The 25,289-nt window shown below is 38.4% G+C and overlaps 2 long non-coding RNA genes across 2 annotated transcripts in view; both read left to right on the top strand.

Moving 5' to 3' along the window:
* LOC144025539 (uncharacterized) overlaps positions 1 to 24,841 on the top strand; it is a 36,405-nt gene extending 11,564 nt beyond the window's left edge. Inside the window, exons 2-4 of the long non-coding RNA XR_013284905.1 lie at positions 7,486 to 7,625; positions 7,910 to 7,986; positions 24,716 to 24,841. This is a non-coding gene — a long non-coding RNA (uncharacterized LOC144025539). The remainder of the gene's footprint in view (positions 1 to 7,485; positions 7,626 to 7,909; positions 7,987 to 24,715) is intronic.
* Positions 2,132 to 3,840, top strand: LOC144025538 (uncharacterized). Its single transcript, XR_013284904.1, has 3 exons — positions 2,132 to 2,620; positions 3,324 to 3,567; positions 3,668 to 3,840. It is a non-coding gene; the product is annotated as an uncharacterized LOC144025538 (long non-coding RNA).
* Positions 24,842 to 25,289: the final 448 nt, after the last annotated feature.

Here is a 25,289-nt window from a genome sequence, read left to right as displayed (position 1 = left end):
TATTTATGAGACAATTTTGGATGAGAAACGTATTTACAAGCAATAGCTTATCGCCAGCTACAGGCTTGGAGTGCACATTACAGCATTTTTAGTCAAGATTTTATGCAGCTACTGTCATACAATTAAGTAGTTTAAATTAGACCCACAGCATCTTCAAAGTGTTGCAAATGTTAACAGACATTTTAGCATTTAGCTCCGCCTGTGCATGAATTCATGCTGTGATGATTTATTCTTCCTTGTCCGGTTGTGGTCATTATCTTCCAAACACACATTTAACTCTCATTATTTTTTTATATGGGCACTTTCGCTTTACTGTGCCAAAAAATGCCAGCTAGTCTCCCTCTGCACATGTCAAAAAATAGCCAGCCGCACGTATCAATTGCCAGTGTGTATTTTTGAAAAGTATAATATCATCCGCTGGGCAAATTACGGCAAAAGGATTCCGGCTCCAAAACCGCCTCTTGAATGTTGCTTCTACAAATAGATTAGAGTATGAGCGGTTTATGGAGGCACGCCACGTTGGATAATTTATCAAACGCTTCCCTGTGTAGTAGATAATTTCAGACATACTGTAAGGATCATAACTATACCTGACTATTTATTGCCCGCTATATCTAGAAGTCATTCATTCTTCATTTCGTTGTGTTTCTCTTGGCTGTGCTGCTTCCAAAAGTACAGTATTTGGATGTTATATATATATATATATATATATATATATATATATTTTTTTTTTTTTTTTTTTTTTTTTTTTTTTGGTCCAATGAGATTTCAGCATCTTTATGTTGCTATGACAATCTAATCTGCCCAGGGCCTTCAGAATCACTAGCGCAAGGTAAATGTAACCAAAACTATATTAGCAATGGGACTGTTTCTTTAGCTCAGATTTCAAATTCAGCCTGGAATTCAGTGACTTCAGCATTATTCCGTCTTCTGATTGGATGATTACAGCAAAACTTATAAGTACACACAGTGCCACCAATGGCAGCAAAGCATTTTGGGGTGTCAAAATGAAACTCCTCACCTGACTTCAACAGAGTTCTTTGTCACAAAAATGTCACAAGATGGCGACAAAACACTATTTTTGTGTAAACGAAGCTCCTCGACGTCATTATGGCGCTATTAAAAGATGGAGTAAACAAAACAAAATGTAAACAAGGTTACATATGAATTTGCATGCGCTCAAGACTGCCAGGAAAGCGGGGCCTTAAGATTTGACTCCAGTCACACGGCAGATCCAGATCGGCTCTAAACAAATAAATCAAGGTCCGCATTCTTTAGGAGAATGCGGCTCGCCACGTCACCAAGGTTAACGCTGCTCCGCTTCAAGAGCGCTAAGCTTTGGTTTCACTTATTTGCCTCTGACTACTCCCCGACCACCCCACCATGGGGGGTTCACGTGAGGTCATGTCGGTCAGCCACTTGAAACCTACAGAAGCAACAACAGTGTCACTGCCCCCCAACCCCGAAGACGCATTTGAAGAAGACATATTAGGCCAGTTGTTTGACATTTTTTTTGCTCCGCTGGCATAGGCTACAGACAGGCACTACAGAAAATGGATGAATGGGTCAATTTGACCCGCAACTTCACAGGAGGGATTTCATTTAGTAAAAAAAAAGAACCAGATCGTCTGTTTCCCTTCATTATAAAAATGTCAAAGTAACAGCGACACATTTGAATATCAGCTCATAAAGACGAACAAGGAAGCTCCATTTTGGAACCCCAATTTTTGCCGATGTGCAACACTTGGATCGGATTACGGTGATTACGCTTAATGTCTTTTTGGCTGCGCTCGTAGGATGTGAGCTACGGATGGGGAAGCCAAGTGATGTCTCTTAATAAAAAGTCTCCTCGGTTGAACAAAAAGTGGAGAAGTTAAGCCGTGGGGTTGTTGACGCAAGCGTGAAAATTTCCAAAAGCGACGGAGAAGATGAGACGCAGCTGCTTCTTGTCGAGAGTGACACGGCGAAGAGTGATTGGCGACGGAGCTTGTGTGAGGTCTTGATGGCTGAACTTCAATCCACCGCCACTTCCTGTTCCAAGATGGCTGCCGATAATGACATGAAAAGTTACGGCAAGAAGTACTCTGTATTTAAGTAGGTAAAATAAATAAATAACAAGCTTAAAGGTACACTCAGTATTATACAGTGGCATCTAGTGGTGAAATAATAAATCATTCGGAAAAAAAAAACAATTGTTTGTGTTAGTAGTATGTAAAAAGATATGTTGTATCGCATAAACGTACTTTTTTAAAATATAACGGTTAGTCTAGAAATCGCAAATTATCTTACATGTCCGCGCCTCGCCTGCTAGTGTCTGCCATGTTTCGCCGCCATCTTTCTGCTACGGGTGCCGTCAAAGACAAATTTCAGCGCTCCATTTCTTAACGCGTTTTTGGAACGCACTTCCGGTTTGTATGGCGACCGCATGTCCACGAAGAAGAAGAGTTTCCGGTCCCCGAAGAGAGCATTATCAAGCATCACACTTACTTTGGGAATTTATTTTATTTCAGCGCGACAAAACAAGAGTTTATATTGTAGCCGCATTTGCCAGATGGAGAGAAATGAGGAACAGACTAGGTTTGGGACGTGCCGGTGCCTTCGACTGCTTTCTACTTGACCGGTAAGTAAGAGTACATTTGTGTTTACGTTTTGAGAGCGAGAGAAAAAGTATACTCCGTACTAATTAATACGATGTTCGTACCTTTGTTTTACGATCACTGTATCTGTTGATTAGCAACTCCGCACCACTCGAACGATTTCGTTATGTAGCTACTTGCTTTGAAAAAAAAAAAAGATTCCCGCTGGCACGTTATATTTAGAGTAAATGCGCAAGTTATTGTGTAATGTAATGTAACTGTGATTTCGGAGGTATATTTGCCCATAACTTCAATAGAGAATCTAAAGCATACTGTATTAGTGGAGGAGTTGAAAATTATTTTCGTTGTGGTTGGTGAAAATAGGGTTCTCGAAATTAATTTTCGGCAGGGAATAACTTTCTGGACTTAAATGCTGGCTGTACCGTAAGCACTGCTAGAGTCTGAACTCTCTCACTCAAGTGTGTACTGGTCCATTGTGTAATTGGGTGCACAAGAATTTACAGGCTGCCACGTTTTCCACGGAAATTCGACAAGCAAGCAGCCTTTGCATATTCTATGCAGTATGCAGTCAAGTTACTTTTATCTAGCTAATACAATGTTTTGGGCCCAAAAACTAAAGATCTTACCTCTATTTTGGGGGCTTTGTTGGAAAGTTGGTGACATATAGTAGTATCATCAATTATTCTATTTTATTTTATAATTGTGTTTTTGTTTGTGTCACACTAGATCAACAGCCAAACTTGAGGGGTTCCAGAACCATATTCTGATGTATACAAGCATTCATGCACCGTTTAAATACATCACCGACCTGCAAGAAAAAAAAATATCAAGGGGAGAGTCAGCAGCCATATTGGAATGCCCCGAATGAGGACACTTGAATGGAGGACCCCAGAAGGCTTCGGTGTTGTACCACCAGTATCTCCACCTACCATATCTGAGCTGCAACAAACTGAAGTCAGCCGACGTCTTGGTATGTCATTTACATATGGACGGCATTGCACACTACATGAACTTTTTGTGTGAAGCAATACGGAATGGTCACATGTACAAGCACCACTTGTTTTACACAGGACCTGCTGACCAGGTGTCTGAAGCCATGGAGTGACTCCTCCCTCACTTTCCTCAGCAAGCCTTTGAAGAATATGATATCATCGTTGGTGGGAACATGCCCTCACTCCATAACATGTACTTGTGCAGTCAAGGAGCATGTCAAACTTAATAAAACCAGCAAACATTGAAGTGACTTCATTTTTACTGCAGTCTGTTCACACAATCAATGGACAAGCCTTCCTTAATTTTGCCCCAATAACATCATAGAGTAGGCGAAAAGTAGTGTTACAGATCATACTGTGTTCGGGAGAGTTTGAGGAATGTTGCAATGTTAATGGGGGGCAATGTCGGCACACACACACACACACACACACAAAAAAAACCATCATGGTATTGAGTTAATCAGATATTTTAGCTGTGTACAACACATACCTGCTCTGTAACACTACTTTTGGCCCAAACCTGTATGTCTATTTTCCATATTTTGAAATGCACAGCGTATTGGTAAAATTCTGGAACAACTGCAATTCATGTAGCTCATTATATTCTAACAGCATTTTTTTTTTTTTTTAGTTAATATGTTCATTTCATGTAGACTTTTATTTTACTTTATTTTATTCATTCATTTTCATGTACTGTACCTTACATTCATTGGCCAATGAAGAATTCCTTGTCATTGCAAGCATTTATAATAATTCTCCAGGCTTTTGATGTTTTACATTTCTGGTCATGTAAAATAGTGTTAGGTTAGGTGTCGAATGAACACTGCATGTTGACGCCAAAGGAAATAGTATTTTTTTAGTTATTCAAAATGTACAAATTAACACACAACAACAATATACAAGTTATACAAACTACAACAACAAGTGTCAGACATGGACTAATTATATGCCAGGTAAAAAACCTTTGTATTGTCCTCAAGGATCTGGGAAAGTGTCACTTATTTGCTACAAGTCCACCAAGGTGCTGCAGTCTGGGATCCAGGTACAGGAAATCATGGTGGTGCTGATGTGGGATCCAGGTACAGGAAATCATGGTGGTGCTGATGTGTCAAAAAGTATTTCTTGGTGTCAGTCTATCAGCTGGACTTGGATATCTTCATGTTCCTCCATGGTCATTTCCTGTACGAGTCTCTGCAAGAAGGTAACAATTGTATGTCAGATGAGGTACCAAACAATGAACTGAAAGTCACTGAGCCAATGAAGTACATTATTACATGAGCAAGACTATTTGTGAAAGCCATGTAAATTCCTGCACATCGAAGTACAAGGAAGCTGTTGTATCTTCAATCAAAACTAATTAAGTTGCTTAGTGATATTTATTAGGTAAAATTGTTCAACATGGTGACAAATCGATATCTGAGTAAAGGGTTTCAAATGTTTTTGTAAGCAGCACTTTTCTGAGTGGTTAGTAGCAACAAGACACGGGGGGGTTACGAGTCTGAGTTGCAGATGTGTCGTTCAGTTAACACCATTATTTTTGCACGATATACTAAACATATCAGCAAACTATGTAATCTAAATACCACATATTCCAAGCAAAGGTATGTTTTGAGCCATTCACATGCATGCTCGAATGGAATTATTTTTCCATGATGACATAATTGTACGTTACGAGGCACCGCGTTCTCTTCCTCGTCGTCTCTCTCGCCCCCTTTGAGATGGTCCACATGTCTATAAAACGTATAACATAACTGTGTGTTCTCTGTTGCATGGTTTAGTTACACTAACAAATATGAACATAGATAGCCATTATCATTAGCTGACGTACAGTATTTCCAAACAATGCCGACAAAAATATTAATTCTGAAATTAAATGACTAAATCACAATTATTAGGGATCTGTACAGTATGTCTAACAAATGCAATTCACTTACGTCATCACTCGAGGGAATACCAGAAGTTGTTTGCGTTCTGTTCCGGTGAAATTGGTGGTAGGCTGTTGAAGTAGGGTCTCTCTGGGACGCCGTAGTTCGTGTGCTTAAAATCATTGCATTATCTTGTTTGACCGATAGATGGCGGTCGTGAGCTACACACTGGGGCTTTAAGTTAACATGGCAAGGAGTATAAAAAGTATTTATATATTTTTCCAAATGTGACTAAAATTGCAAAATCGGCAGAAAAGTCAATACTCATGTAAAGTACAGGGACAGTGTTCCACTTCCACCCACTGGTATTTGTATTTTTTTAAATCTGTGCGTACCGGTAACTGATACCACTGCCAGAAATGTTTGTCATTGCCCAAAGTTGCCAGTAGATGGTGGCAAAGCACTACTTTTTGTCTAAATAAAACTCCTCAACCCTCTTCAACATAGTTCCTTTGTCAAGATGGCCCCAAAGAGCAACTTTTGCCCAAATGAAGTTCCTGAATTCTCTTTAATTTTGTGCCATAGCACCAATATTCATAAGATGGTGACAAAGCACGACTTTTGTCTAAATAAAACTCCTCAACTCACTTCATCATAGTTTGTTGGCACCAAGATAGCTGAAGATGGTGTCAAAGCACTTTAGTCTAAATGAAGCTCCTCAGTTTATGTCAACATAGTTCAATGGCAACAAGATGGCGCCAAAGTAAAACTGAGCACACAAACAGTGACTAATGCAGGATAGGTAATAAATTACTAAATGTAAAAATCAGACAATAGTATATATACGACAAATATTTCAGGTTCACAGTACCTGCAAAATGTACTTAATCTACTTATTTCCCACCACTATTATGTGTCGAATAATTACAACAAATGCCGAACCACCAACCCTGGGCGTATTTAAATCCGACGTCAGCCGTGCGTGGCGAGAATCACTGCCTTCCCTTCGTGTTGTGTGGGCTCAGGAAAGTCCGGGGTGGGGGGGGGCAGCGCCCATTCAGGATGAGACTGGGGGATGCGGTCACCACTCAATCCGTCCCATATGAGATAAAGCTCCAGGGATGAGTTCAGTAGTGGTTGTGTCCCTGGCATCCAAGCTATGTTAGTCAGCGCTAAAAAATGGGAACAAAAAATAATGTCGGATGATGTCACTGCATGCTGCTTTTATCCAACTTCGATTATCTTTTTATTTTGGAATGGACAGAGGCGTTTCTAGCCCATTTTTGGAGGTGCTCAGGCCATCCCTATATTGAATCCCAGCATCCCTATATTTATTTGGATATATTTCCTCTTAAAAAAAGTTTGACATGTATTATCATAAAGTATTTTGTTGAAACCTAATACTTTAACAACAAAATTACAACATAACTTCATTATTTTTCATATCACATCACAGGTGCTCAGAGCTCAGGTAACGACCAATCTCGGCTCAGTTTGCTAATGTCTCATGGCCAAACCCAGGAAACAGTTGAGCCGTGATGTCATACTCAGTTGACAGAAAATGGCAAAATGTGCTTTTTAAAGGTACTGTATTAATTGTACATGAAAAATAATGACGTTATCAACCTATCCTTGACACCAATTACAAGCCAATTTCTCCTACTTGGTGAATTTATGAATAGTCGTGTCATTACTGTACTCTACAGTGCTTCCACCATTTATGGCACATTTTTATGACCTCATTCACACATGGACGCCATTGAATGATGCCACTGACAACATGCAAGCCTGTGTACAAATATTATTTACTGGAGACATTAATGCAAAGTTAATGACTCATACCGTGTGGGTGTGTGTATCTGAGTTTAAAGCCATCCAGACATTTTACAATCAGAGAGCAACCTGCTGGCATACCGTCAAGATGACTTAAACCAAGCCACAAAAAAAAAAACCATATAAAAAAAAAAAAGAGAAAAAAAACATCCTTATAATCATTTACAGGGTCAATGTTGTTGTTTTTTTTTCTTCCAGAGACTTTCCAGACTGTGGTTGAGTGTTTCTGGAGGACAGCAAGTTTTGGACAGTGACCAACAGAAAGCATCTTGTATCTAATACATTGCAAAGAACTGAATTAAAGTCCTGGACTGGACTACAAGCCACGTCTGTGATGCGTAAGCAACACGCTAGCATCACTCATTTAGATCATTTGTGGATGATCATGCAATACATGTAACATAATCTAACAATTATTACGGACATATGTTCTTTATCCTCTGTGAAGAATAACAAATATGAGTGCAACGCTATGACTTAGAGCAAAGTGACTTTTTATTAGTTTGTATACCAAATGGTTGGGTCTCTGGCTTGCCTGCTCACCCAGAATGTGTGAAATTAAACAGCTAAGTAAATCTTTGTGAAGAATTGACATATTGACATAATTGCTCTCTCCAAACAGGTTTCTCCAGTCATGACTTGGCGGCTGGGGTGGGTGAACATCTGCCGTTTTCGAGTGACTACAGACAGTGTCAAAAGGTAAGCAGAGCTGCAGTGTTATTGGATGCTTATTCAAATGTACAGTGAAGTTGTCAACCGTGTTGCGATGAAGTGCTGCCTGCATTAATGAAAATACAGTGGAGCGTTTACTGCTCACCTTGCTGCAAGCGCCTCCGTCATGGTAATAAAATTCATTCTTGTTCTTGGCCGACCTATAGGGGGCACTGTGAGCAGTGGTTCATTTTCGTTGGACAGCTCCACCCCATCAAAACAAGCAAAGCTTTAAAGTTTCACACTATTATTTTTGACAATTAGCGTTTTTGACAAAAGCCTTATTAACACCTGAAAACTGGTTTTAAATTGTGAACACATTTGCATACGCTTATTTTATCACCAAGCTCGGGTCAAACATTATTTTTAAACTACACTTGCCAGATGTGCGCCTAATGAAACCGCATCAAATTGGAGGTTGGCGTTGGCATGACATCCTCACGCTGACGACGGCCGGCACGAGGGGGTGTCGAGTGCTCCACGTACATAAACATGAGGTCTGGAAGAGAAAACGTCTTCGCCGTCCAAGAGCTCCGTGTTCTGCAACGTTGGCCACTTTTGAATCCAAAAAGGAAACGTTGCCATTGCGAGGCATCTGGGCAGTGAAAATTGAATTATGAGCCCTCCAACCCTCAGACATAAATTATATCAACTCCCGATTTGGTTTTTAATTTTGAAAGCATTACGTTAAACATTTTATTTTGAGATTTGAAACAAATTTACTTGAGCATTCATCATGTTTTACACTGAAAAAACACAAATCCAACAAAGACTGACTTACTCTGGCAGGGTACGTATTATAATTTATGAGTAAGTTAAGCTTAAATTATGGAGTACCATATTTATTTAGGTGTTAGTCATATAAATGCATATATTTTAAAGTTGTGACGGTCGGGTTTCGATGTCAGGCCAATATCGGGTCCTCATTAATACTGCCGATACCAGCCACTCACATAAGGCAATAAATTCTGACCATTAAGTCCTCCTCACCAGTAGGTGGCGCTACACTGTGGCAATTTGAAAGGTCGTTGAAGCATCGTGTCAGAAAGAAAAAAATATATATCAAAAGTACTAGTGTTATCGGTGACTACTCAAGAATTGTTTTGGTATTAAAAAAAAAGTGGTATGAAACATTTCTAAAGTTTTAATACACTGGCAGTTATTTTTTTTTAGGATAGTTACTGTTTGTTTACTTATTTTAAGCAATCTTGCCTAAGTCAAATGTTCCTGTTTTATTATGTTAATATTTCACTTAAATTAAGTAATACACATTTGTTGTTATTCCATAACCAGTACTTTTTTCTTTTTCTTTTTTTCTTCTTACTTTTCAAGCCTAAATCTTTGTGTGACTTTCGGTCTCAGGTATCAGGGCTCCTGTTAATTAAGTCTAATATCAATTAAAGTTAACGACCATGTGTACCACTGAATGTCATCTTTGAAAAGTGTCATATTTTTAAGAAAAAAAAACATAGAAATGTTAATTATTTTTTTAGAGGACTACAGTTTTTTTTTTAGAGGACTACAGTATTCATATTTCAAGAAAAAAAAAGTGTCAAGCTTTAAAAGAACAAAGACACATTTTTGCGGTTAAAAAGCTTTACTCTGTCATGTTTTGAAGCCATAATAATTATGACTATACAATGGCGCAATATGATATTAAAGTTACATTTTAATGAGAAGACAAGTGAATTTCAAAAATACAATTTTGTTTTACAGAAACAGAACTACTGTATAATTTGGACAAATGACCCTCAAGCTAATTTAGCATCTCCAATAAAAAATGTTTCATCAAGCCAAACCTCCTTCTCCTTCCCGTGATATATAGGAAGCCGCATTCTTCTTTATATCATTCGTAGCGTACGTCTCCATATAACTTTAATTATAGATGACGTCCCACGGCTCCCTGGAATGCCATTCCGTGTGGTCTCCGTTTGAAATACGACATATACAGTACGTGTGTGCGTGTGTATGTTATGGTTCACTGCCACAGTTTATTGTATAATAAGTACATTACAGCCGTTGTGGTGTGGATAAATGACAATACGGCCGTGGTGGAAAATGTATTTCATGGCCGTATTGTGAGCAAAACTGACAGAAATATACACACGCTTACTGTCTTGGAGTTGAAGATCAAGATGGTTTTTTTTAACAGCTTTTTTTCTTTGTATTTGTAATCTATAGTAGCTGTATTTTGATATCTTCATTCAGAAAAACAAAAAAAACAAAGTTGATCTGTTTTTCTAATCTTACTACATTAACCACACTGAGGTTGTTGCTTTATTCCGTCAGGTTTTTGTGTTTAAGGCAGGTTCTCAAGCTGCTCTCCACAAAAGTGTTTATCGTAAATTCATACGTGGCATCATTTGGAAAAGCACATATTCTTATTACCTACAAATGGGGATCAATGTTCCAATAAAACAAACATACTACACTACACCAATTATTTCTCCCTACCTCCGCTTTGGGCCAATTCTGACATCACTGCATGATTTATTTATTTTTTTCTTTCAAGAATAAAATGCTTATTTGGAGAATAGAGTGTGTATTTTCAGAATAAAAGGCGTAATCGTAATTTTTTATTTTGAAATTAACCTTTATTAAATTATTATTATTAAATATATATAATTATTAAATTAACTATTTCCTTATTAAACTTTGACCTTAATATCATAGTACGACTTGAGTTTGCAGAAATGGATAGGCTCCAGCACGCCCACGAACCTTGTGAGGAATAAGCGCTTCAGAAAATGGATGGATGGACAACTTTAATCTCTTCATGCACTTTCAACTTAAAAGGTCCTTAAAGTATAGTATAGTAGTAGAAAAACATCTAAATATATTTGTGGAATTATTTTATTTTAATGAAATATGTAATTTTGTCATTTAGATAACATCAATTACTTAATGAGCTAATAGAATAATAAAGAAAAAAAAAAGAATAAATGTGCCACCTTTGGGAAGTTTGGAGAAGTTTGGTGTATTTCACTTTTTAAATTATTTTTTTTTAACCACATTAACATTATCAAGACTATATTTCAGGTTAATTAAATGATATTTTAATTGACGAAAAGCAGTGCTTTTCTTGAACAATGAGTACATTTCTAAGTGACCCTGAGCTTTTGAACGATCCAATTTCAGGGGGAAAAATAATTGTGGGAATGTTGTGGGAATGCTGAAGCAACCCACATGTGTTATTGTGATTTTTATTCTCCACACTTTTTTTGCCGCGTAACAACTCCCACATAATACTTCGAATTTACATTGTTTAAATTTCAACTAGCTTCAAAAATTCACGCCTCCCGGGGTATGTATCGTCTGATTCCACATTACAGTATTTGCACAATTTAACATTTAATATCAACTTTTCCCCATTCATTTTCAATGGGACAGACATTGAACTTTTTCTAAGTATCACTTTCCACGCCCACTTCCATACATATCATCATTACCAGGTGTCTGATACTGTTCAGTGGCACAGTTGGTAAAGCGCATTGTCCAGTAATCGGGAGGTTAGAATTTCATTAATTTATCTCTCAATTTACTTCATAAATATTCCGCATGCATTCAAATCAGCTATTAGCATTCAGCTTTCATCATTGCCACACAGTTTCTCCAGAAATTGCACTTAGTTTAGTATGACAACAAATATTCCACGAGTCTTGACAATGAACGGAGCCCACAGACCATACTTTGCCCAACCCTGGTATAACGTCTGCAGTGTATTTGATTAAATAGCCCCGCTTCACCCCCCGTGTCGTCATCATGTCGCCGAGTTCACGGCCGCTATCAGCATGAATGAATCATGGAAAATTGCGGCAATTATCTCTGGGCCGGATCCTCTTCATGTTTATAACCTTCCAACCCGTGTTGTTGTTCCTCGCGCTCATTTCCACAAGAGGAATTATCAATATGGCTTGAATCAGGCCTGAGGATGCATTATTCGTAATGGCTTGCAGAAACTTGACATGCCAGCAGACGACTTCAAAGTCATGTGTGACGTACGACGGCGATCGCAGCAGTCAATCGAGATGCACTTTTGTACTGTAAACAATCTAGTTTCACCTAATTGGTCCAAAAAAATTATATTTATTGACTACAAATAATGCATCATTTCTTCATCCATCCATGCCAATGACGTATAGTGACAAGCATGTAGCACCATGTAATAATTTCCTGAAAATATAACGCCTAATAATATAATAAAACCCTATAAGGTAATAATTTCACCAATTTTACTTATTGTATTTTGAGACTAAAACTGTCAAAAGAAAAATTTGAGTGTTAAAATTTTGGTGTTAAATGTTTTAGAGTTGACTTCAACGCACGTGGAGTTATATGAGAGTTGATTTATTTAGTGTGGAACCAACTCTGCAGAGAGTTCAGCAAAGTAAGCTCCGCCCACTTGATTGCTAAGTGTTAAATGTACCAGTTTTTTTTGTTTTTTTTTTATGTTTTATGATTTATTATTAAATCAGTGTTACACCAGAGGTTTAGTGTTGTGCTGAATTTTTTTTTAAATTACTTAATTGATGAAATTATTACAATATTCGGTTTGATTTATTTTTATTTTTTTTATCTATAGTAAAGTGAAAATTGTAATACATTTTCAGGAAATTATTCGGATGCTACAAGGTAGAACAATCAATTGCTGTTCCACTACAAAATATTGCAAGCACATTTTTAGTTCGAGTTTTTTTTTTGTGAACTATAATTCTGTCCCGACAAGCTCACGTAATGCTTTGCTTGTTGTGGATTATTTCTCACTGTTGGCAGTCTCGAGACGTAAACCAATGGAGGACAAGACCACCGCGACGTTTTCAGAAAGTGGGTGTTCTCCTCTTTGAATTTATTACTATCAGCCACAATAAGGGAATTTCGCTTGGGCTCCCAAACAATTCGTCTTCCAACCATAGCCACTTCCTACCCGAGTGGTTTTTCTTAAGAGTTGCCAGAAGATGCAAATATACGTTGATGAATGTACTTTTCCCCTCATTTTCAGGACTGTGTCGGTCCCTCCCATCCTCCCAAGCCGGTTTGTTCTTCCAAGGCCTCGCGTTGGGCCTGTTAATGCAATCAGGCCGAATCTCACTCAGACATAAAATATAATAGCGTAAAGAGTTATTGGATGGGGATGAACGCTTTCCTCTCGGTTCCGTTTTGGCTCAATTCATTGGTCCGTCTGACCTCCTGAGAGTTTGCTTTGTTTGTCATCCAAGCTGACGATGTCGCAAAGCGGCTGGCAGCGTGGTCGGACGTTGACGTCATTCCCGTCGCCTACCGGCGGACGAATGAGATTTCGAGTGGGCCCCTAACGTCGTGACAGGTGGATCCAAACACGAGGAGCAGCTGCGAGTCAGACGGTTTTAATAGGAGCAAACCAAACAATGGAGCTGATGGATTTGCACGTGAATGGACGGCGACTGGAACAGCAGACGCGAGGAAACGGAGTTGATGAGGACCTTAACCTCTCAAAACAGCTTAAAAACTTGAGTTACCCAGTAGAAAGCAGACCTGATTTGGATTAGCGCCAAATAACCCACACCCCCCCCCCCGGAATGCAAATTGGCCAATCATAGCGCAGACTCAAATTCAGTGATAGTTTCATATCGCTTTGTTATTTTCCACTGTAATTTGAACTGTAAATTACTGTAACTGTAATAAAGTTTTTGTTTGCGCTTTTTTTTTCTGTTTACAAAATGACAAGTTAACGCTGATGAATGTCATCTCTAGATAAAACTATGCAGCTGTATGCAGAGTCAGTTGATGCCGTCAAAAAATTAAAAATAGTCCAGAAATATGTTGGTGTTACATAAAGCTATGTGGTCGTCTACATAGTTAAATTCCAAAATATTGGATGAAAAAAATAACAGATACAATTATAGGCTCTATAAAGCAAACGTGTACTGATCCTTCTTCTTTACAGTAACAAATCCCAGTTTCTCCAAACAAATTTATAATCTCACAATTTACATCAATTATTATGCCGAAAGATGTACATTATGGAATGAACCGACAGCTGTCACGTTTCTGTCGGTGTAAAAAGCAGAATTATCGTGGATTTAACATTGAATTTATCTTTAGCAAAAATTAGACTAATGTGGCAATTACACTTAAAAAAATAAATAAATAAATACAATTAAAAATTGGATTAGGATTATGTGATGTGTCTGTCCAATGACGCAAACATGCAGCTGAAAAAGCTCACAATGTGGCCAAAGTCGGTTTTGAATACTTTGATGAAGTTGTGCCCTTCCCAGACATCTTTAAGGGTGGAAAAAAGTCCCACGAAATGGAAAACGGCCGCTTCTGGACTTTCCCCCTAATATAGTGGACAATGATGGGCTTGGATGGCTTTGGCGTGGATGGTGATGACGTCAACGTGCTGGTTTTGGAAGTCTGCGTGTGATCTCGGCCCAGGAATGTCATTTTGCCACACAAAAGGAAAACGACACAATGGATGACCTGATGTGATTATTTACCTTCATCGCAATACTTTTGAACTCAGTTGCAAGCAAAAAAAAAAAAAGTCTTACTTTAGAAATACAATAGTACTTTGACAAACCTTTAGTGTTGTTTAGAAAGTTTGTTTTGGTTGAGAAGCAAATGTTCCTGAAATTAAAAAAAAAATAAAAATCAAGATATTCCTGGCGAAGTATTGTGAATGTTCCTGAAACGTAATGACAGGTTCTTGTCATTACTTTTGCAATACTATTTTTTACTATGCTAAATATGTACCGATTTTAAAATTACTTGAGTGCAAATCCAAACGAAAATGTCTGGAATTTCACTCAGCTCTACCATACAACACCACCTCCATATCTATGACAATTCACTTACAAAAAAAACAAACAAATTTTGACGTAAACTACAAAAGATTTAAAAAAAAATAAATAAAAAAGAGAGAGAGAGAAACCTTGCAATATTTCGTCAATGGCCCTGCTTCATCTCAGGTTCATTTTTTTTGCTGTCTGGCTTTCATTACTTTGTCTTGTGTCACTCGTCCTTGTGACTTCCATTTGTTTCATCATCTTTCAAGCAGACTCCCACTTTTTTATTATTATTTTTTTTTAACTAGAGGTGAAGCTTTTATTGACGTTTGCCTGACCACACACGCTCTCCTCCACCTCGGATGTAATTACCTCATGCTAACACATACTAATGGTGGCCAAAAATCTTGTCATGTGGGTACCCTCAGTGATTCAAATTTTACACCCTCGACGCTTGACTTTTATAGCCTCGGACCACACCTGTACCATTTGGTCCTGGAAATGAAACAAGCCAATAAGAAGTCTCATTGGGTACATTAGCGACACTTTGGAGAATCAGGGACTTTTTACATGGCAGATTTAGAAACCCCCCCAAAACAAAACAGATTTTCACAGAAATATGCCAATCAAGACAGTAAAAGGTTGGCTGTATTTTCACTTCATTTCCAAATCACAAAATTATTCAATTTAAACCTTTATTTAAATTTAGAGAGGACAGAAACAAAATAGAGCAAACATTATTTAAAAAAAAAAAAAAAAAGTTTCAGCGCATTCAAAATCCAAATTGTTCTTGATAAGAAAAGTAGTGTCACATGTGTGCCTTTAAGGGGCGTAACCTGTTAAGTGACATCAAAAACTTAGTTAGCAGGTTAGTGTGCGTTTTGACCGTCCGGGCACTTTGAGGTCAATTGCAGTTGACAGCAGGTGGCAGTACAGGACAAAATGGCCGACCCCCCAGATTATTCGTCTTAATTGTTATTTTACAAACACAATATTGATCAGAATACTGTTACATTAGCACTGTATGTCACCTTTAGGATAGAATTGTACTCATTTGATTGTACTTTGGCTGGTGAATGTACCACGCTATTGTACAATGTGTAACGTCTTGTCATTGTTTTGAGTTTCCAAAAGTCCCATGCAACAATTTGCACAGGAATTCAAAACGCGCAAATGTTGCAACTGAACAAAAGGCTCTTAATCAGCCTCATGAGTTGCAACCGCATACACATCCGCTAACCACCACCACAAACATACATAAGCATAAAAAAAAAAGAAAAAAAAAAGTGCAAACAATAGAGACTCGAATGGTACAAAATGGATTATGGGTAACTTAAGATCTTGTTTGACAAAACCTCACGCGTCTCAGTAGAGGAAAGGCACGTCGGCTTTGCGTGTTTCCAAAATAGACAAAAGCGTATTTTGGTAACAAATTCTTCAATGGAGACTTCCTCGGCGATGTTTGACACTTTACGTGATAATTAGGAGGAGCTCCGCGGGGGCTCAACCTCCCCACTCGCGTTTGACCTTCATCAGACTCGCTCGGCTAATGACGCAACCCTCGCCGCTTGACGTCCGTTGGCTTTTCGGGTCCGGCCATCTGTTCTCATCTCGCCAGGGCGCAGTTTGGCAGGGAAATGATTGACTTCCGCGACAGAAAGTCCTTCAGACATGTCAAATGTGTGTGCGTGTTTTTTTTGTATGTCATAGCGTATATATGAATCTCTTTTTGAAAAACCAAGGTTTCATATGAAAGAAATCGGAATTTGCCAGAAATTTCCTAAATTGTGTAATGTTGGCATAACGTGTTAAAATAGACCTTCAAAGTAAAAGCATGCAATATGATAATAAAGCTTCTTGCACACTTTCTTGTGACACATGGTGGCTTATTTATTTTTGTTCAATAACCAGTAATTAGCACAAAAGTAGTCTTGTGACTGCACCATGTTGCCCAGGAAAATGTTGTGGAACTGTATTATTATAGTGGTGTGCTTTTATTTTGAAGGTCTGACTTTTGACAGGATGTTACACTAGGAATGTAACAACGACATCCAAACATCATGTTGCAGTGCTGGGAATAATGGAGTTTAAACTAACGACATTCATTTTTCTCATTAATGCAGTAATTGTAATTATTTTTCCCGTACTTGAAACACCGTTATCGTTATTGTACGGTAAATGCATTGCGTTCCAATTGATTTATCAGTTCACGAGTCAACTACCACGAAATTGTAAGAAAAGTTCAGCATTAAGTTAGTGCACCAGTTTGTGTTCACGTGCTTTTGTTTCACATTGTTTCACACACTTCCTTTTTACGGGTTGCAGGTACGATAACCGACTTAGATATTTTTGAACATGTTCAAAAATTCCTGCGACACGAAAGATAATTAATTGTCTCTCCTAAACGTTCTCATAACAATCTTAATAGTCACAAATGTTCGCCCCTCAGTGGAATACAGCCGCTTTACTATGAGTTTTTTTGCTTTAAAATTACATTTGATTTTGTAAAGCATTCCGCACAACAACCGAGACTAAACTTAGATTAGCTCCTCCCCGAAACACAACTTGTCTCTTAATATGGTGTATCACTTCAATGTTATTCCATGGACCAAATGTACTACTTTCCTATTTAGATAGAGCCATCTTGTGGCATCGTATGTGATTCAGAAATAGCAAAAGTATTGACAACGTGCTAATAATACATTCTGGAAGGAGACCATAAGACCATGATGGTCATATTTCTAAAATGTTGAAATAAGCAATAAAAATGTATTGTAATGGACCAGCTCGATAAATTAAAGTCTATTACGGTGGGAATCTCTTAGTTATAAAACAAGGAGTTCTACAAATAACATAGTCTCCAAGTTTGTGTCTGTCATGCCAGCAATGAAGTACAGTGCGACGAAACATGGATTTGAAGCTCGTGCTCGGGTTTGCTTCTTGGCATTCAGCCGCTCTCAAAACGGGAAGTCAAAACATGGTGGCGCCGTACATTCATAAAACTCAAGACCAAAAGGTCTGCATTCAAATGGCTCTTCCAGACATGCAGTGCAAGTCTTTAGGTCAGCGGGGGAGTGTGAGTTTTCGAGTGGGCCACAGCCTTGAATGTCAAGTTAAAAGTCCGGAGAGGCGGCCTCTTCGCGGTTACTTCAGCTTTATACGAGCCCGCAGTGGAGAGTCGGCCAAATTGTGGACGGGATCTGACACTGTCTCGCCCGGTCGGGGCAACAATGATGTAAAAGAAAGATTGTGGCAAGGATTATGACTGAGGAGTGCTGTCACTATTGAATATTTGTAGACTCAATTCTATCGGTTATTCAGTCGATTAATAGGATGCATTTTATTTTACACTCAAGTGTTATTTATTTCATTGTTGTTTATATTGTTTAGTGATTTAAAAAAAAAAAAGGGGGGGGGGACTCATGTTGTACTCGCCAACTGTTTCTAAACTGCTTCAATTACTGGTTTGGTTATTGTTTTTCAAAGTAAAAACCAGTGTTTGCAAATGTCTTATTTTTTATTAAAATCAGTCTGCTTTCATCAAGAACTGCAGAAATGAGTGAATAATTACTTGAGAGGCTAAAATCAGAGCATTTGGACGATTTTAAGTTAAAAAAATAAAAATAAAAAGGCTCCAAACAATGACTCAAGTATTAAAATAATTAATTTGATAATCTGGATGGATGGATGGATGGATGGATGGATGGATGGATGGATGGATGGATGGATGGATGGATATTTACTAGTTCAGCCTGATTCTTAATATGAGGCATTTTAAGAAGAAGGACTTTAACCTTTAACAATCAATGAAAAAAAAAAGTGAACTTTATATTTCTTTTGGGGAATTATGAGAAAAATCAATACAGAGTGGTACCTTGGGAAAGAAGTGAGCAGACTGTCTAGTTTCTTGAAGTGAAAGCTGCCGTTTAACAGGAAACAGAAAGAAAAGTTACAGCTCAAAGGCTTTAGGGACTTTGGATTCAATTATTTATTTTTGTTAGGGTATTTTTGGTGTTATTTCATTGCTGTTTTTTTCAATGCATGTCATGGCAATAATTCAGAAAATATGAAGTTGTCATCTCATCTTTATTGCGTTAGGTTAACCAACAGTTTTGTGGCCAAGACATCCATGGGAAGTTTCTTCGGCAGGCGTCCCTGCTTCCCGCATCCACTTGTGGCAGCTTTCAACACAATGTACCCCTTGAATATGTTGACAGATTCTCACTCACACAGCCTTAAAAAGCGCATCAAAACATAGCTGATGATATTGAAAACATAGTTGATGATATTGACAGTAATGAAGGCATTATGTTTGCTGAAAATAAAATTGAAAAACCACATCAAAGATTGAAAATAGGGTGTCTCAGAAGATTTTATTTCAAGTATGAAAATAGTCTTCCGCTGTTATATTGCGGTGCGTTGTTCACACGTTCTTCACTCGTCTAAGCACGACCACACCAAGTCAGCATCAGAGTTAAGCTAGCAACCAATCAGACTAAGCTTACATTCAAAATTGAAGCAGTCAGATGTGACATAAAGGTTGACTATTTTCAATATTCAACAATTATTCAGATTTTGTAATCAGGAGCAGCACCAAACAACATCCAGGCTGCGTTCTAAACGTTCTGCACAGAAGTAGAAGAAGGAAAAAAAAACAACAATCCACTCTTTTCTTATCCCTTCTGATTTTGGAGTCTCCACAAGAGCCACAAATCACCGAGCCGTGCCTCCGCTTTGGACCACCCGTTCTCAGCGTGTATCACACTTGAAAGGAGGCATGTTTTATCAGAGGCGCGCCAGAGATAAAACTTCAGTCCACCTCCTAATAATGTGAAGCAAAAGTGTTTTTCTTGTATCCTGAACTCCCTATTAGGTCTGAAAAACAACAAGATCCAAAGACGGGTGTTAAATCATCCCCAACGGGCAGTCCCAAAATTGAAATCGCGCGTTCTTGTTTGAATTGATAGGTGTGGTTATTTGTCATGTGGTAGACGTTCGGCCATCAACTGTCTTCAATGTACGACGTTTCTAAGGAGCGGGGGTAGTTGCCAGGTGTGCAGTTCTTGGTGGGCAGCGGCCAAAAGAAATGGAAACAACCTCAGCCAGAGAGAGAACAAAGCGCACAAACAATCATACCGTAAAGAAGAAAAACAAGCAAAATCTCTATTTAGTCTGAGTTGAGTGATGGAGTACGTACAGTCGTACACTGCATTCTTGTAACACAACAGAGGGATAGAAATATTTACATTGGCCAACTCAAAGAAAACACTTCATCTCCAAGAAGCTAACAAAGGCATGAGGCCTGTACACTTCATCAACCAGCCTCTCTGAATATTTGCTTTTCCTGTTATGTCCAGTCCAGAACCCTTTATAATTATCAATAGTTTGAACTTTAAATACATCTTAAAATGCAAGCAATAATGAATATTTTTATGGGTACGCGTCAATTATTGACATTTATTGTACTATTTTACAGCCGTCTCTTTTCTTGTGCGAGCAAAGGTTTACTGAATTTAAAAATGAACAGTTGAGTAAATAGGGATAATCCTTTATTTTTATGTCAATAGAAGAGAAAAAAGTGAAATTTTATGGCATGCTTTGAATGAGAAAAAATGTGTTATGTCTAAAAATAAAAAATGGAAAGATAGTTCAAATCTTAGCTAGTTAGCTAAATAGCTCGTAGCTACGTAGCTTGCTAGCTAGTAGCTACTAGATAGATAGATAAGATACATAGGCCTTAAAGTAAGTTTTGTTTTAAGTGTTTTCAGTGAGTGGTAAGACTAATTTAAAAAATTTGCATTGTTTGCATAGCAGCTTTTAACTTCGTGCTTGTGGATGTGTACGTGTGTGTGTGTGTTTAAGCTACTCATGGCGGTTAATTACTTTACACTTCTTTGACAGTTATGAATGTGAAAATGTGACTTTCCTTTACACACCGGGTACAAATGTAAACCATGTCCAATGTTTCCTCACTTCTTCCTTCAGCCGCTAATGGTTTGATACAGGCTCGGTTTTCTTGTCATTGGTATTTATTTGCCGCGGAAACACCGTATTCACGCCAAGAAAATCACGTCGGACAATTTGGCTCGGGGAACGTGACAGGTCCCCACCCTGGTTTTTGTGTTTTTGTGAATCAGCAATAGTGTATCCTGCAATTACGCACGACGAGAGCAATAAAAAAAGAGAAAATCCTTTCAACACTTTAGCCTGAAGGAAACTGTCGTTTTTTTTCTTCTTCACGTGAGCCCCAGGTACGCGTTAGCACGATCCCCAAATCAGATAAATGCTGGGATGTCTGCAGCGTGAGCCTCGCTCCGTGTAATGATCCTCATTATACACTCGCTGACAGATGAATGCTATAAAAAAAATTAAAAAAAAAGAGAAAAAAGAAGAACGCTTAAGCCGGGTCGTCTAAGCTGTCAACGTTGGCTTCCCGTTCCCCCTGCGTGGTCACGACCGTTTCATTTCCTTTTCCGTGCAGGTAAATCCTCCCTCCTCCGTTCCAGCATGTTATTACAGGTCAAGTTTTTCATATTCGCTCCTCAAGATAAGACAAGGTTTTAGCTATATGTACTTATTATGGCTTCTGTGAGGTTTTAAATGACATGGGACCCAGTGGACTGTGGGTAGAGAAAGTTTATTAAAATATGTCACATTTGTATTTGGTTTTAGTGGTACCGTCATGAAAAACGTACTCGTACGAGACTTAATTCTGAACACTATGTAACTTACTGTATGTACTGTATGACTGTTTTTAGACTGCATAATTTGGGAAACCGGATTGGGGAGAATACGAATCTGTGACTGTGGAACTATATTGTTCAGAAATATTTTCTATATTAGCAAATATGAATAAGTACTGCAAGGTTGCAAGTACGATTAACATTTTTAACCTTTAAAAAAAAAAAATCCAACATTTTATGCAAAAAAAAAAAAAAAAGGCACTTTATTTTTATTTATTTATTTTTAACTAGCCTAAATATTCAAAGCATGCAGCAACATTTCTCACTTTTTTTTTTCCACAATGCCTTATTGGTAGATAATAATAGTCGTAATAGGTATGAATGCAAGCTTTTACTTTAAGATTTCAATTTGGACTAGTAGCTTTTTAATTTGTCCAACCGGTCCTACTTCCCATTTAAAGCATGCAGCAAAATTTTACACCTTTTTTAGTGTCATGCTACTGAAATATTAAATATTTTCTCTCAAATATCACACTGAGTCCCAAATCAATTCAATATTAAATGGTTAATGGTTATCTCAATGCATATTTTGGGCTGAAGTAACTCTGTGCACCCTTCACTTCCTGGTTCTCCACCAATTGCTCTCTCCCAGACATATGAGTCCTTTAGTGACAAGCACATAATACTTTGTATTACAGTGCATCCACAGTACAGACAGTAAAACAAAACACTACAATATTTAGATACAATAAAAATTTATGCACTTTTTCCATCCAGTACAAACAGTTACGATCATTTGAGGAACCACCCACCATCTTTTACAGTTTAAAGACATTTTCCAAGCTAAATACCAGTACATCCAATAGACATTTTGCGTGTATTGTGAATGTCACAGTTTGTGCTCCAAGCCGGTGGCTGCACATTGTTGTTGGTGACCACAAATTTCCACCGACTTCCTCGTGAGACCTAATCAAGACTTCCTGTTGCCTTTGGAATTCACAGATAGGCTGTGTCGCCTGCACCGATTAGCAATGACAATAAAAAAAACAAAAAAAAACAAAGGCTCCCTGAGGCGGTGGCTTTAGCCTCAGAGATATGATTCAAGCCTGCGGTTTGTGGTGGAAAGCCTCAGTCAGTGGCAGTCACCTCTCACTTCCTTTGCTTTCTCTCGCCTACGATCGCTGCGCTCATCGACACCAAAAAGCTACAATTGTGCTAAAATAACTCACAACGCCCTTAAAATGAAGACGCGACTATGCGAGTAGTTTTTTTTCCCTCCCCTTCATTTTAATGTCCTTTTTACAGAGGAAATTAAGTGGTTTGAAAGGGCCATTGCTTTCCACGCACACAAAAATAACACAACAAACTCTGGTTTTAGTGTGGTCTATCTCAGTTAATTGGCTAGCTAGCTAGCTATGATGGATATAGCTTGATTCAACATTCTATAGATTTGTTAGCTATCTTCTTACCAAGCTACCTAGCTAGTTACATGTGTACATGCCGAGCTAACCATCAATCCAGAAAGCTACTAGGGCTGCACAAATAATCAGATTTTTATCATGATCATAATTTTGGCTGCTACGATTAAATTAAAATCTTTATTTTAAAAGGCTGGCTGTGTTGCATCTATTTTTTTTCAGTCAACCACCAGGGGCTGTCTGCCTCTGTGTGCCTGTCATCCATCCATCCATCCATCCATCCATCCATCCATCCATCCATCCATCCATCCATCCATCCATCCATCTCTACAGGATCTCGCTACCTACTACATAACTAGCTAGATAGATAGCTAAAATTTCAGTTTTTATTTTTAGATGTATCCATCACATGGCTCACTTTTTTTCTTTTTCAAAGCTTGCAGTAAAATGTCATACTTTTTTTTTTTTTTTTGCCTTGCTACTGAAATGCACATAGGTGATGCATAGAGGTGCATAGATGTTGGATAATTGCTTATGTTTACAATTTGATCTATTGTTCATGTTTTATTTGTCTATCAGAGCCCGGTTGTTCAATTCTCGGTTATTTTAACTACTGTTTAACCCCTAACCGCCAGTTAACTCATTCACTGCCATTGATGTGTATATCCGTCAATGGCAGTGAATGAGTTAAGTCAATTCCGTTCCCATTGACGTGTATATCCGTCATTGGCAGTGAATGAGTTAAATTCTTCACCCGCCGTTAATTAACCGGCCGCTAAATATGCGTTGTTCAAAACATGGTTAGTCATGCCGCTTGTTAACGGCACCATCAAAGTTAACCATGTTGTTTACGTCACTGGTTAGCACCGATATATATATCCCACAATTTCTCTTGTTGTTTACTTCCGGGTCGGCGAAAGTGATGCTGACGAAGAAAACGTTAAACAATTAATGGTTAAAGTAATTTAGGAGTTTTTGTGACATTATTTATTTATTTTTAATTCATCATAATTTTTGTTTTCTCTCTGTCCATTTTTAGAAATTGTCTTAAAAAACACATTTTTGTTCTTTCTCTTTTGACTCAGCATGAGACTTGGAATTTTATCACTGCTAAGAGGTAACGTATGATTTAACTCTTCATTAGAATAATCACCAACGTCAAAGTCAAGCCCTTGAAAGACTCTCTTCTTCCTGCGCTCAGTGGGCATCATGAAGGCCAGCATTAGCCACGAACACAGAGTTAACCACACTGTTAAAAAGTTAGCGACGGTCCTTAAGGTGTGTTAACTTTAACAGAAAGTTAACAGCCGGCTAAAGTTAAGAGTTTTGAACAACAAGATAACAGTGGCGTTAAAGTTAATGGTCGGTTAAATCTACTTCTAACCAATGGTTAAAGCTATAACCGAGTTTTGAACAAACGGGCCCGGTTAGTTAACGGCGGGTTAAGAATTTAACCGACAGTTAGGGGTTAAACAGTGGTTAAAATAACTGAGAATTGAACAACCGGGCCCAGATGACTATTTTATTTATTTATTTATTAATTTTTTACCCATTCAAAGTATGGAGCACAATTTTACATGCGATTGAACCGCTTTGTTGTTGAATAATGGTTCGCCTACACATCCACATTTCATTCTGGACGACGGCCTTTTGTGGCCTCTAATGCAGTTCTACGTCTTGCGCAATCTCTACAGACAGAAACTTTTTTCATCATTTATTTCCATTAAGAATGGCCTGAAAATGTCCCGTGGTAGAGAAGAAAACATGAATGTGAAAATCAGCCCTGTACTCAACAATCATTCTCTCAGCAGTCTCTATTCATTGTGACAAAGTGCCTTATTCCACACAGGTATATTTTCCAACCGCCATGCAGTGCTTAGCCTGTCACGGGCCAGACAGGTGGCTCACAGCTGATGGAATGGAAACTCAAACCCTTTTGGCTTGTCTGCATGAGCGCCGCTCTGCACCTCCAGCCTCCCACGTCAAGGTAAGTCCACCCCCGCTTCACCCCCTCGCGAATGATGCCGCCGGGGTCAAGTCCCAGCGGCGGCAACTGGATACGGTAGCCGGGCAGCAAACGGGGCGACGTGGAGGAGGAACTGGGGCGAGTTCACGGTTGCGTAGAGTTTCATGTGTTGTCGACAGCTCGCCGGGTTCCTGAATACGTAAGCAGCAGGACTCCTATTTGTTTTAGTTGTCGGTGGGTGTTTTTTTTTTTTGTTTTTTTTTCTTTCCAGGTGTTGTTGAAAACCCCCACTGCTCTGTAAACCCCAAGTAATTGTAATGCTGATGGAGAAAATGCTTCTAAAAAACATAACATGAAGTTTCTGTCAGTCATCTCTTGGAAATATTAAACATTAATAGGGTTATTACACAGTCACATTCCTTTTTGGGGACTCGGGTACAAAAGGGAATTAAGTGGA

Source organism: Festucalex cinctus, chromosome 9 (genome assembly GCF_051991245.1).
Source record: "Festucalex cinctus isolate MCC-2025b chromosome 9, RoL_Fcin_1.0, whole genome shotgun sequence".
Lineage (NCBI taxonomy): Eukaryota > Metazoa > Chordata > Actinopteri > Syngnathiformes > Syngnathidae > Festucalex > Festucalex cinctus.
Note: the sequence above shows the minus strand (reverse complement) of the source record. Positions and strands in the feature narration are given on the sequence as shown.